The sequence below is a fragment of the Melanotaenia boesemani genome, chromosome 16 (assembly GCF_017639745.1).
Source record: "Melanotaenia boesemani isolate fMelBoe1 chromosome 16, fMelBoe1.pri, whole genome shotgun sequence".
NCBI classification, from domain to species: domain Eukaryota; kingdom Metazoa; phylum Chordata; class Actinopteri; order Atheriniformes; family Melanotaeniidae; genus Melanotaenia; species Melanotaenia boesemani.
Window position 1 is genome coordinate 24,520,777 of NC_055697.1, and position 12,518 is coordinate 24,533,294.

Consider the following 12,518-nt stretch of genomic DNA (forward strand, 5'->3'; position numbering starts at 1 on the left):
ACAACATCATACATGTGCCCTTTGTAAGCTTAACCAATATTATTTGCATTAACCTATATATTTTAAGCTCAGTCTCACAGATGCGATCATCTTCACCCTTGAAAAGCTTCCTATGAGTTCAAATTGGTTAATATATGTGCTCATATAGTCTGAATCTCACAAATCAGGTTGCATTTGCACACAGATGTGCATCTATGTTGAGTTTTGAGACTATTCATGCTCATGTCCTTAAACAAATATATGCCATGTTTAAGAAGCTGGTGGAAAACTGGACCATTTCAGATTCATGAAAGTACTTAATATTACCTTGTATTGCATCTAACCAAAAGTGCACACAGATGTCTTTACACGTTTTTAATCTTGCAATGCATGTTTATGAACATTGAGACTAATTTGTCTCCATATATGGTGAGCTCTGCAGAGACACACAGCTGCAGCAGAAACAGTGTGAAATCACAGAGCAGTTTTGACTCAGCTTCACTTCAACATTTATTTTTAATCCTGTTTTACAGTCAGTGAAGAACACAAGAAGAGATGAAAACAAGACGCTATAAAACAAAGAAGAAAAACAACAAAAGCTGAGCAGGCAAATGAAGCCAGAATTAGCTTTTGTGTGTCTATGTGTGTGTGTGTGTGAGAGTTTAGTATTTGTTTAAATCAAAGCAGTGTTGCTTTGTCTGAGTGAGAAACCACAAAATGATCCTCGAAAAGGCCTTTTTCATTTTGAAAATTCACGAATCAGCAACATGAAGTTTCTCAGCCATGTGCTCAAAGTGCCACATATTAAATGGACTGTAGTGGACGAACTGTAATACAGCATCATTTCTCATGATTGGATGTGACCTCCCTATTTAACCTTGTATTATCATTATACACTTGTGTGTGTACTTTTTTTCCTCTGTGTTGCAGGCCCAGTTGTGAGATTTATGTGCCCTCAAATGACATTAAACCTTTCAGACCTCTCTTGATTGGAGAAAGACTGTGCGTACGTTCTCATGAGTCAGGGTGAAGATCGATAAATGTCAAAACTCAGAATCCGTGGAGGTGAAAACAGTAGTAGGTCACCAGATTGTAGGCGTGTGTGGGTGTGTGTGTTCTGTTGCACCTTTACTCATCACCAATTACGCTGTGAGATACAGTAAATGACTAAGAGCACTACAAACATCCCTCCACTCATTACCCAGAGGGTTGTAAAAAGGAGTCACAAATGACAAAGATGTTTTCAGAAGCTCATATTCTACAGTTACCCATCTCATTCGTTGAGTAAAACCTATTCAGTTAGTAACTGTTTTATTTCACTCCTTTGCAATATGACTAGTGCCCTGCTGTCAGAAAAGTCATTTCCTGGTTCTGTTTGTGAAATACAGAGGTGACAGGGTTCAAATAATATCTGTAAAATCAACTTGATGTTGGCGCCCGCCTCTGGGTGCTTTTTGATGCGCTTCAGTTATCCTATGGCCACATTCAGATAAAACATCAGTACAGCTGTTGTAAGGAAGCATTTCTGAGAGCTGTCAGCCTCTAGTGGTCTCTGTTAGTTTTCTTTTACATTATTATATTTCTCTGTCATGTCTGTCTCATGTCTGTGGATTACTTAGACTTTTTACAATCTGTGGGACATTTCACATTCATTTCATTCAGAAAAACATGTTACGAGAAAATGAAAAGCAAATAGAAAACTACAAAGATGTAAATACAATTAAGAATTTAAGTTTAGATGTCTAGATACTAAGCTTTTATCAATATGCTAAAAAAAAAAGTACATTTAAATGTATTACTTTCTTCATTTAGTACATTAGACCTTTAGACTCTTGGTAAATCAAAATAAAAAAAAAGAAATATATAAATATGTATTAAAATGACATATTACTAAATATACATAGTTAACTAATTTAGTCCATAAAGAACACTTCGCTTAAAACTTTATGAGATAATGGCATAAATAACTTAATGTAAGGCATTGTTTGGAGAAAACTCCAGTGTTATTAGGCCAAACTTTAATTTTTGTTTCTTGTAAATCCCTTTTGTTGATATATTTTACGTTTCTTGGTATGAAGCATCAGAAATAACTTTACAGCCTTTAAAATCTTCCTCTGCCTCCTGGCTCTAACCACATGTCAGATTAAGTGTGAGATGACTGTTTTCCGCTCTTTCCATTGTTCTCCTTGATCTGCCGAACAAAGAGAGGGGAGGGAAGGCCATTGGATAAAGAAGCAGGAATTTTGTGAAAGTCCAGTTAATGTTTTATGGAAATCATTTGCAAAGTTACCCCCACTGGTTAGACAGTCATTCTCAGCATTGGTTTATTAATACTTACTATTTTTAGAGATCTGGATGGAAATCAGTCTGCAGATGGAGGATGTTTATAAGAATCGGTCAAAATGAAACTACGAGCATGGAGTAAATTATGTAGATTAAGCAAGGTTTTCACATGAGAACAGAGGAAAGGAGATTTGTTTTCTGTTCAACAAGATATTTATCACACATTTAAAAATAATCACAGCTTTCAGGTGGACAGAGAAAAGTCAACATGCCAATCACAGACTGAAAGTCTGATTTAACACGCTTTACTCGCTGCTAAATTTCTATCTTTCTTTGAAGTTTTCAAACAAGATCTTATAGAGATCAGACAACTTCACACAGCTGCTGTGGTAGAGACTTCAAGGAAAAGAAAGCAGGTTCACATGAAAGCCTGCTGGGGTTTTCAGACAGATTTAAGGAGCTTTTAGATGAAGACAAAAAGCACAGCTTGGATCCTCCACACTGAATCTTGAAGAACTGTTTCTTTACTAATTGCTTGGATATTAAAGCTAAAATTCTGGTAACACTGGCAGAAATGTATTGTCTTTCATTAAAGGCATGCTTTCTGATATTCTCATGGCACCCTGTCAATGTCCCTCTCACTTTGAGTGCAGCAACTTTATAAAAAGCACTTAAACTCATTTTGAGTCAATTAAAAAAATCAGAGAAGCTTTATAGTTCTAGTACGCTTAGTTCCCATTGTTTAATCTGTAATTAAAAATGCATTAGCACATAAATTATATTTCAATGGGAGTACTGCATGTCCATGTTGTGGTTATGCAGCCTTAAAAAGGCCTCCAGGGTTTTCATTGCTTTGATCGTAGTGGGTCATCAGCTTTCCAGGAAACTCAGTTTGTCTCTTTCCACTTCATCGCAGCCATCATGTGTCATCAAGAACATTTACCTGAGGGGTAGCGGCTCTCTTTGTATGAGTGTTTAAGAAACTGAGAGCAGGCAAGGTGACTGACAGTATGAGGTCATGACATGCCCTGCAAATGTCACGCTGTATGTGCACATACTACAAAATAAGGACACACAGAAAGAAATACTGCAGCAAAAAGAGAGGCAGAGATTAGTGTAAGGCAATTAGCTGTCCACTAGAGGGCGACTCCGTCCCACAGAAAACAGCTTGCTCCTTCGTTTGTGTTTTTCTCTGCTCGTGTTTTGTCGTCTTACTTCCATCTAAATCACTTTATGGTTTATTTGAATGAGGAGTTTTGACGCCTTTTCTGTTAAATTTTGATCGAGCACCTACAAAAACCTTTACTGGGTATTAGTCACGTATTTAGTCATCTTAAAAACTGGTCCAAAGTCTGTGTTACATAACACAGCATTACAATCGGACAAAATGACGCTTTAAACCTAAATAAACGCTTTAAAATACCAAAAATATCGTCATGGTTTGTCAGGACAGCTGTGACACTTAGATTGCTGCTGACTTTAGAGCTATTTACATTTATTTATAGCAATTTGCACGTTTTTATTTGTGCTATTTTATTGTTTACATGGAATATGTTGTTTAGTCTTGACAAACACCAAACCGCAGCATATTTATGTCTTTGCTTGTCATTTTATTCTAGTTAATTTATTTAATAAAACTCAATCAATGTAAGGTACATTACTTGCTTTTACAAAACACACATTTTACCATGAAATAACTCGCAAAGGGCCACCTTGTGTCCTATTTCTGACAATAATAATTTCTCATATTAACGGAAAAATCCTAAAATGTTGTCACTTGCATTTCCAGGATTTAAGGAATACCACATTTAAAATCATGTGCCTTTAAAACGAATAAAAAAGTAACGACCTGCGTGTAGCACATATAGATTTTAGATAAATATATCCCCACTAAAAAAAAAAAAAAAATCCAGTCTTTAAAATGACTTTTTGTGTGTGGATAATTATTTACCTACATGGTTGTGCTGATAATATGCTTTATTAAATGACTGTATTTCTTCTACAGATACACCTAAATGTTCTTGGAGACACTGCTTCTTTTGCAGAAAATGACTCCTCATGTTTTGGCAGCAGGAATGATTAGTGTTTTCTTCCTCTGCTTTTGGAAATAAGGAAATAATTCGGTATTAGACGAGGAATACGTATTATTAGTGCCCCATGTCAATTAAACTGCATTTTCCCCCCAAACTAACTGTGTCTATTTTCTTCTAATTTATGGATTAGCATCGGGAAACGGACGCAGTTTCTGCTGAGACTCGATGGGCCTAAAAGTTCAGATACTAAGCGCTTTTGGGGTGGAACATGAAAGGGAAAAAGGAGCAAAAAATAGAGGATTGGGTCTTAATTTGTAAAAGTTGAGCCCTTTGTGGTCGGTTTGACTCACGCGCTTCGACGTTTAAAAGATGACGCAGTGGAAATTCTGCGGCGGGATTTCGCTTTGAAAGATGAACAAACTCCATATTCCCGTATAATTTATTAGAGCAAGTCCATTCTGAAAGCTGGCGAGCGAAACACAATAAAACTTCACTGTCTGCAGGAAATCGTTCATCTAAAAGATGCGTCTTATATATCTTATAGATGAGTCATCCTGGATAAAGTGAGTCGTTATTTAAAATGCATTTTAGATTTTTTTTTCCATATATAAAAACATAACATTTACTTATACAAAGAAATTATTTGATCAGTAAACCCTCACAGCGATTTCCTTATTAGCACACAAATATCCACCTCGACATATTTGACAGTATCATTTGTTTGCACCCTGTAAACACAAAAACAACAAAACCAGATAATCAAAATGTCACAGCCTGATGAGCTTCCTGTGTGATGAGAAAAGATACGTTGACATTTTGGGTTTGTTTTGCCTTCTGTCACTTTCACACACTCACTCGTGCACACACAAGGAAATTCAGTTTCACAAAAGTAACTATAATAATGATACAAAACTAAACATTTTAATTATAGAATATTTTTAATGAAATCGTCCATAATAATAACAATACAAATAACACTTTAAATTAATGTGTTAATATATATATATATATATATATATATATATATATATATATATATATATATATATAGCTGAAGTTAAATTCTCCATGTTCAATAACTGAGTCATGCCTTGTAATGTTAGAGAAAAATGGCTATAGCAGGAAAAAAATTACAAATCAGATCTGAAGAAACCTAAATAAGCACCCAGCTGTGAAATCAACTTCAGAGTTTGAATTTCATTTTCTTTGAACTTAGAATATATAAAGTTTCACATCTTTATTCTCTTATGTGTGTGTGTGTTTGTGTTTCTGAGTCACCTGCGGTTGTGAGGAAGATAATATTCACCCTACTGATATCTCTCACTTTAAGTCAGCGTAACATGGATATTAGAAAAGCTAAAGGTTGAGTTGTAGCTGACTGTCAGGCGGGTGAAATGGTAAACTGTGTGTGTAGGAGTTAGACTATTATTGCTTTTTTGTTTTTAGAGAGGGAGGAAGAGCACAGCCTACACTAACATCGGCCTCATTTGAGATTCAGACAACATACTGTAGATGAATGTGTGTGTAGTGGAAAATTAAGGAGGATGTACTACATTCCCAAATTAGCTGAGAATCATTTTAGTAAAGCATAAATTTACACTTTGACTCTGCAGAATATATTAATCGAGTAGTGAAGATTAATTTAAGAGTAAGTCAAATTTTTAGGGTTTTCTTTTTGTAAAATGGAAGCAAAAGCAACTGGATTTTCTATAAAATTCTAGCTGTAATTACATGTGTAAAGTCTCCAAATTTGCCATTTAAATAGTGTGAATGTAATTTAGATTGTGAAAAATGTCTCTGTTGTAATTTAATTTTCCTGAAGCAATAGAGGCCTTTGAGGTGTTTTTAGTCTCTGATAAATTAGTGTTGTAAAATAGAGAAGCTAGTTTTTAAACCTGGTTGATATAATTTACTTAGCTGTGATCTGCACGGGTCAAGTTTCCTTTTGACATTTAGGTATAAGTAACATTTTGGGCCGGAGATTAACTCCCACAGTTTCATGCCACAAGAACATGCTCGTACAGACACGTTCAAACTGATCAGCTTCAGCCAAAAAACACACACACATTCTGTAAAGGTTTTCTCCAGGTGATATGTTCTACTAGAATGGAGACTTGAAGAGATAATTTATTATTTATTGTTATTTGCTAAAATATCCGTTGAAACACTAAATGGTTTCATTTCATTAGTTCCTATGAAAGTCAGCTTGCAGTCTTCTATTTTTTTCTCCACATCAGTCTCATGAGTTTAAAACGCTTTTCCCCCATACTGAAATTCATGCATGTTTCAAATGAAACTGCACAATAAGTTTGGTGCTTTCAGTCAAACTGAACTAGTCTGATTAGTGAGGGAAACGTGACGCCTCCATTTGCACATTGTCGTGGGCATCAAAGAAAAACTTTTCCTGTTCTTGTTATGAGCTGTTCTGTGTTGTGTTTCTGTAGGAGTGACTCTTCAGTTTTGGACCTCTGGGGGACTCCTGTCATCTGTGTGTATTTCTGTCTTTAATACATTAAATAAGGCTTATATTGTCAGAGTTTGAAGCTCTAATTCTGTGCTGATTGTTTTTACCCACATGGGCTTGAAGTTTCATCCTCTTTACATCAAAAGCACAATTTCTATTTGCATGTGTGAAATCACCTCTTTTAATTGATTATGAGATGAGTTCAGATAAAATTCAATATTTTATGCTTTTGTTTTAAGGGACATCATTAAAAACAAAATGACATGGAACCTAAATGAAAGAGAATAAAGGTTGTTTTTATCTGATTTTGTTTTTAAGAAATATCTCTAAAATGTGGGACCTGTTTTTGCTAACTTTACACACACATTCAAATAAATGCAAGCTGTTTCTCCCAAACCAGCAACATAAAAGGAAAGATGTAAAGAAAAACTGGCATTCTACACTACAAACCATTTTATTAAATATAAGTACCCAAACAACCTAATACATGTGGATAAAGAACAATTGTTTTGTGCAGCACACTGTCTACTAAATAATAATAATAATAATGATAATAATATTAATGATAATGCATTTTATTTACGAGCACCTTTCAAGACTCTCAAGGATACTTTTCAACACCAGGAAATGCTAACAGAGATACAGCTTTAATCCATTAAGAAATAGGAATTTGATGCACATGTAGTGAAAGGCATATTTACAGGTGTCCAAATGGATCTATTTTCCTCATATAACAAGTTTTCAATACCAAAAAGCATTTTTTTCCCTTCTGGCAACAGTGTGGTATTACAAAAATAACAAAAGTGCAGCAGAAAACAAAAACTATTCAACGGAGAAAGGGAAAGACAGCTGGATGAAGCTCACTTTCTTTCTGTGTGTACACTGTTTTCTCATGAGCACGGTAGTATGGGCAATGCCTTCACCAGCCTTTTTATATTTTACTTGTTGAAAAGGTAAAGAAGAATAATTCTCCATGATGATGACTTCTTTACTTTGGGAAACATTCTTCCTCATAAGAAGAAGAGTTGTTCAACAACAAGGGGTGTAAATGATCTGAGAACCAACTGTGGATAAAAGAGTCTATACCTGAGGTAGTTGCTCTGGTTCTCATCTATCAGAATTGGTCTGTTGTAGAAGGTGTCCAGGATTGTTTTAGACAAAAATGTTCACAAAAAGTGTAAAGCCCAAAAGTAAATTTCAGTTTGATATACTTGGTAAATGAATCGACTACAAGTCGTTAAGGAAAGATAAATCTGTGTGTGTGTGTGTGTGTCCACATGTCCAAAAGTTTTCAAAATACTGTAAAGGAGCAGAAATTGTGATATGGCTTTGTTGATCATTGTGTATAGTTTTGTAATTACTCAGCTTACATGATTCCAACCTGCACCCATGCATTTATTAACATTTAAGTCTGAACATGTGCTTCTTATTGCTATGGCCTTATTTTTAGTATTACATACTTTTTTAAAATTTTTAAATTTATCCCTTGGCAGCAGCGACTAAAAGGGAAATGGAAATGTGAAAAGTTGTTGGTAAATATTAGGTTAGTTAGAACTTGAACTTGCTTCTCTTTCTGTGGTGTAACAGTTGCATCCGCAACCCTCATACCTTCTTATAAACATGCAGTTATGCTATATTAAATTTGTGATAGTTTCATATCATGCAAAACATAAGCATGATGGAATTAGCAAAAGACTGAAAAAACTGCAGAACGACATGATTCTTATTTATTCTTGCAAAGACACAAAGAAGCTGAGAGGGAAAGCCACACTGTACCATCACCCTGGATTTTAGTGATCACAGAACTCATAGTGATTTGTGTCTTATATGTTTGACCAAATCATTACCTCTTTGGATTTTGTTTGAGAAAAAAAAAAATCATATTGAATGTTTTATGTCAGTTCGGAGGAACGTTTTCAGCTAAAAATAAAGCACGAATCCAGAGTAAGCTAGTTTGTGTAAAGTGTAGAGGCTTGGCACTACGTGGTGTGTATGCTGTCATGATGGGATACAGGTTATATAAGGCCTCCATGAGAGATGATGTTGAATCAATAGCAGCATTAAAAACACACATCACTGTCCCATTATTTACACCTCCAATGATGTGCTAAATAATGAGGTCACTTAGCAGAGTACATGCCAACAACCAGCAAGGTCTTAGTTTAATTTATAATTTGTATGTGTATTACTTGTATATAATAAATAATATACAGTATTATTTGTTCTTTTAAAGGAGAAGTCGGTGCGGAATGAAACCTGATGTTTGGGTGAGCTGAGGGCTCATAAGGAAATCCAGCAGGGGTCCTGCTCTGAAGCAAGACCAGCTAAAGGGAAATGAGAGATAGTTATCGTTTAGTCATCCTGTGCCAAACACACTTGCACACCCTCAGCTGCTAACACCCTCATGCTGTCTCACACAGGTAAACACTCCCACACCTACTCACTTTCTCTAACACACACATTTAACCTATCCATCCACACACTCTTTCTCATGGAGATCTCATAATAATGTTTGCCAGGTCTGTAGAGGCCTTTGGCACAGCAGGAACTAAATGGGTCACCTTGGCGGATGTTGTGAGTCTGCTGCGATTTAGCTGCAGCGACTTGTGTTTTGCCTCCCACTTCACATAGAAACTTCAGATCACATGTGGAACTTTTGCAAGGTCTTCAAAAGCCAAACAAACATTTGATATTTTAGTACTTTTTAAAAAAAAAAAAAGATTAAAAGGAAGGAATCTTGCTACAGAAAAGAAGGCAGAGATTTTTTTCCTTTTTGCTTTAATAGTTTTTGTGAAACATTAGTGGCTGCAAAGGAAAATCCTTCGATTTTTGTTTTAGGCCTTAAATTTCAGACGTAAAATGCATTCACAAATATAGTCCAGGTGTTCACCGGTTTGATTGCACATGTTTGAGGCATTTTGGATTAGATATGGACCTTCTGTGGATATTGGCTCAAATTTTCCATCATGCTAAGCTGCACATGTCCTTGCAGGTTCAGAAACTATTATTTAAACAGGCTATTGACATACGATGTTGCGGGTAAAACTGGCTGCAAATAAACACTTGATTGGTCAAGTAATGTAGCTCAATATGGCTATTTTTACCTAATCAGACAATACATATTTTTGAACAAAGAAGCCTCATTATTTCTGCACACTAGGGCACCTTAATGGGATGGTTCCTACTGTTTTTTCCCACCATGACATGTGAAAAAGGGTTTATTGTTATTTGAACATGTACCCCTGGCTGTTTTAGCTCGATCAGCTAATGTTTGTTTTCCAATACTACCTATTGGCTGTAGTAGTCTCTGGATGATGCAGCATTTTTAAAAACACGTCCAAAGTCTGCTCTCGACCAAGATTTAAGCTTTTTAACAGCTAAACATCTTTCAGTTCCCTCAGCAGATCAGGATTGTTTTCAGGACTGAAGTTGTAGTAGTTTTTTTGTGCATTTAACAAGATCATCTATGTGGTTTTTGATTATATATACATTTACATCACCAATTAGACATTAAATTTGATGTATAAATGAAGCAGCACATAGTTGCACATGATAAAATCATGAAAAGTTGCAAGTTTATTCAAAGGTAGATAATTTAAGAGTAATGATGATTTTTTTAGAGGATTATTCTTATGTCATTAAGGCAAAATCTTCGGCACCCATCAGAAGTGGCAAAGGAGATCTGCTTTAAACTCCAACAGCTGCCTTTAGGCTGTTTTTCAGTAGATACTCGTACAGTACACGAAAGAGGATTTGTGTATTTGCAACCACATGCAGTTGTGTGAGCAGATTTTTTTTCTTGCCAGTCATGCAGTAAATTGAGTAAAATATTAACCACCTGGCTCAACTCTCGTGTTAGAAATGTCACTTTCCTCCCTGCAGTTTGGTGCATTTCCTGACGTTCCACACATTGTGAGCATGGCATTTAGAGCAAATGAGTGTGACCTTTGAACATTAACATTGAGAGAAAACTAATTTGAATCTTGCACACAGCTGTAAATAGCAGGTACATCACTCTGTTACTGTGGCGTATGTGCCAAGGCATAAAAATATGCAGAAATCAACAGGACTCCACCTCACAGAATAGCAGACAGAACTAAATTCAGCACTGTGTGTGCTTTGACTGTTTTTATGATTGCAACTAATACATCTGTAAACTTTTACTTGCATAAATAATTACTAAGAATAAAACAGAAAGCGGTTTTAAATAGTTCTCAATGTGAACTTATGCTGTCTTTTAGGACTGTTTGACCTGTTCAAATATAATCTTTAAGGTGACAACATGACCTAAACAACACTGTTGTTTTGTAGAGATGATTCAAAAGAAATCTGTGTTGTTTGTTTTATAAAATAACAGAATATGTGCAAAAAAGCAGCAAATATTTACAATTGAAATCAGAGCTTTGGCTTAAACCATGTGAATCCTGGCTCAGAATGCATTTTCATAACCACTAGATTATCAGATTATGCTTGAGTTCAATGTCCTTTAACTGACTAGATGTCTTGATATGAATATTGATAAATATTGTCAACAGACATGAAACTTTCATATGTGCTTTATATTTAAGAAATCTTTAAGAAAAGGGAGACATAGACAGATGAAAGAGAGTGAAAATGAAGGAGATAAGTGTTGAGGGTTCAGGTTAGAGGAGTGTGTGGGCTTTATTTGGTGTCACAGATGGCACACACACTCTCACACAAAGATAAAATTCTAAATGTCAGCATGCTGCAACTTTGCCTCCTGTCAAACACCTCTCCCTGAATAGTAAAGACTTGTCTGAAACCCACAAACCTTTTTTTCAGTTTTGTTTTTCAGAAGAAAAGAAAAAAAAAACAAACCAAAAACCAAAAGCTGTTAGTTCACCTTAAACACTAAATTTGTTTTGAGCAAATTTATGTTCACATTCCTGGAACACTTCAAGTATCTTTTCCACGTCAGTTCACCTGCTTATTTATCAGAAACAGTTGGTTACAGATGGATTCCCCTTTTGCAGCTTGTCTGCCAGTCACACCGTGTTGTGTGAGGAAACAATCCACTAATTTTAGGAGATCATGTGCCGAGTGATCACAGGCAATCTGCTTACCGCTTGTCTCTTATCTGATTATTTTTTTCACCGATCTCAGTCTGTGTCATTATTAAAGCAGAACTCTGACTCATCTGCCTGAACTGGACTTTCCCATTGCTATGTATCCCTCATTAATTCTGACCAAAATCTTCTCAGGTGCAAAACCACTAAGTTATACTTCTCAGTTGAGATGTTGACATTATCTTACCGTACACAGACATCTCTCAATGGAAAGCAAGTAAATTTGTGCTTCCAGTGTTTTAAGTTAAACTGTCTTTTGTGCCATTTCTGAAATTTTTAGTTTACACATCTTTTTGAGTATTGTTATAAATTGGCTGATAAGTAAAAGAAAAATTGTAGGAATGCAGTATTTAAAGTAGTTTGAATATATATGTAATATACTCTGTTTTAAAGTGAATTTTTGCATTGAGAACTAGACTCACATAGTGCAGCAAAAAAGCAGGTGAGGCAGGAAGTGGCGTGGGTGATGTTTACAATAGCAGCAGCCCTTAAAGCTGTAAATTTCATGCATTTTATTGGATATTTTATTATCAAAATACTTTCTTAATCCTTCTGTTCTCACTGAAGCCAACAGTTTATTCTCTGACTTTATTTTATTGTCTTGGTTTCTACAACGGACATAAACACTTCTTTCAAACTGGCTACAGCCTCATGAACTGGGGAGAGATTCAT

General features: G+C 35.5%; 1 long non-coding RNA gene across 5 annotated transcripts in view; it reads left to right on the forward strand.

Moving 5' to 3' along the window:
- The window catches only part of LOC121655904, a 90,262-nt gene that overhangs the window by 34,006 nt on the left and 43,738 nt on the right, over positions 1-12,518 (forward strand). The window contains exon 3 of one of the 5 annotated variants that reach the window (XR_006013329.1): positions 8,993-9,179. The exons of 3 other annotated variants lie outside the window; for them this stretch is intronic. This is a non-coding gene — a long non-coding RNA (uncharacterized LOC121655904). Of the gene's footprint in view, positions 1-4,340; positions 4,859-8,992; positions 9,180-12,518 lie in introns of those variants that run through there. One more of the 5 variants, XR_006013331.1, reaches the window with a different exon arrangement.